At 45.9% G+C, this 2,024-nt stretch overlaps 1 protein-coding gene across 1 annotated transcript in view; it reads left to right on the top strand.

The window, feature by feature from the left end:
* Positions 1-304: 304 nt before the first annotated feature.
* Positions 305-2,024, top strand: part of dok4 (docking protein 4) — a 14,933-nt gene continuing 13,213 nt past the window's right edge. Inside the window, exon 1 of the mRNA XM_024282742.2 lies at positions 305-454. The gene's annotated coding sequence lies outside the window, so the exon portion shown is untranslated. The remainder of the gene's footprint in view (positions 455-2,024) is intronic.

The following is a 2,024-nucleotide window of genomic DNA, read 5'->3' on the forward strand; positions in this document are numbered from 1 at the left end:
TCATCCATCCATCATCCATCATCCATCATCATCCATCATCCATTCATCATCCATCCATCCATCCATCATCCATCATCATCCATCATCCATCCATCCATCCATCCATCCATCCATCATCCATCATCCATCCATCCCATCTATTCATTCATCCATTCAATGTTCTTGTTTGAGTTTTCATTTTTAAACAAACAAACAAACAAACAAACCAACGTGTCCTTAAATCTTTGCCGTCCTCGTCTGACAGCTGAGCAGATGGAGGCTCCTGATTGGCTCTTCCTCAGCTTCATCCCGCTGGTGGGCGGGGTTTAGCGGAGAGCCGCCGCTCGGCTGGGCGTGTCCGGCCGTGTTGTTGTCGGCGCGGCAGCTGGAGGAGCGCGCGGCACCGACCACCGGGACGCGGTGCGGTCGAACGGCGGGAGCCCCCCACCCCCTCCCCCCGCTGGAGCTGGTTCAGGTACGGGCGCGAGGATGAGGAGGATGCAGGCGCGTGAAGGGAGGAAGCTGAGAGGGTGGCATGTTTCAGGGAGGAAGAGTCCAGCGGACTGAAGTGAACCCGCTCAGAACCAGAACCGCCTCTTGCGGGATTCTGCTCCTCTGAGCCCCAATGTCTTGGGGAAAGCGGAGTTCACTCAGCAGCAGCGCCCCCTGGCGGCTCTGTGTTTTTTGGGGGGTTTTATGCTAACAGCCCCGTTAGCTTCTGAAAATGTTCAGTTAGAAAGAAAACCGAAGATTTGATGAACTGATGCTGGAACAGAAGAATGTTGAGAATGACCCCCAACATGGAGGACATTTCTAAACATGTCACTAACGCTTCCTTAAAATGTTGCTAATGCTGAATGCTAAGTTTGTCCTGTAGTGAAATACACTAAACTTCATGACTGATAATTAATGAGCGGAAAAATGTGAATTTCTTCAAAAACAGAATTTTTAAAAATGATTTTGGAGACGCGAGTGATGCTAAAGCTAGCACCTGTTCTACAAACCAGGTATGAATATGTGCAGGTGTGTCTCTGTTATTGTTTACCTTTATTGATACAGGTAGGTCGATTGAGAACAATTTCTCATTTATAACAGCTTCAGCGTTTTCAGCTATCAGCTTCAGCTATCAGCCTCAGTGTTTTCAGCTATCAGATTCAGTGTTTTCAGCTATCAGCCTCAGTGTTTTCAGCTATCAGCCTCAGTGTTTTAAGCTCTCAGCCTCAGTGTTTTCAGCTATCAGCCTTAGTGTTTTCAGCTATCAGCTTCAGTGCTTTCAGCTATCAGCCTCAGTGCTTTCAGCTATCAGATTCAGTGTTTTCAGCTATCAGCCTTAGTGTTTTAAGCTCTCAGCCTCAGTGTTTTCAGCTATCAGCTTCAGTGCTTTCAACTATCAGCCTCAGTGCTTTCAGCTATCAGATTCAGTGTTTTCAACTATCAGATTCAGTGTTTTCAGCTATCAGCCTCAGTGTTTTAAGCTCTCAGCCTCAGTGCTTTCAGCTATCAGATTCAGTGTTTTCAACTATCAGCCTCAGTGTTTTCAGCTATCAGCCTTAGTGTTTTCAGCTATCAGCTTCAGTGCTTTCAGCTATCAGCCTCAGTGTTTTCAGCTATCAGCCTTAGTGTTTTCAGCTATCAGCTTCAGTGCTTTCAGCTATCAGATTCAGTGTTTTCAGCTATCAGATTCAGTGTTTTCAGCTATCAGCCTCAGTGTTTTCAGCTATCAGCATTAGTGTTTTCAGCTATCAGCCTCAGTGCTTTCAGCTATCAGCTTAAATGTTTTCAACTATCAGCCTCAGTGCTTTCAGCTATCAGCCTCAGTGTTTTCAGCTATCAGATTCAGTGCTTTCAGCTATCAGCCTCAGTGCTTTTAGCTATCAGCTTCAGTGCTTTCAGCTATCAGCCTCAGTGTTTTCAGCTATCAAATTCAGTGTTTTCAGCTATCATATTCAGTGTTTTCAGCTATCAGCCTCAGTGCTTTCAGCTATCAGCCTTAGTGTTTTCAGCTATCAGCCTCAGTGTTTTTTTCCGCTATCAGCTTCAGTGTT

The sequence above is a fragment of the Oryzias melastigma genome, linkage group LG6 (genome assembly GCF_002922805.2).
Source record: "Oryzias melastigma strain HK-1 linkage group LG6, ASM292280v2, whole genome shotgun sequence".
Classification (NCBI taxonomy): Eukaryota; Metazoa; Chordata; class Actinopteri; order Beloniformes; family Adrianichthyidae; genus Oryzias; species Oryzias melastigma.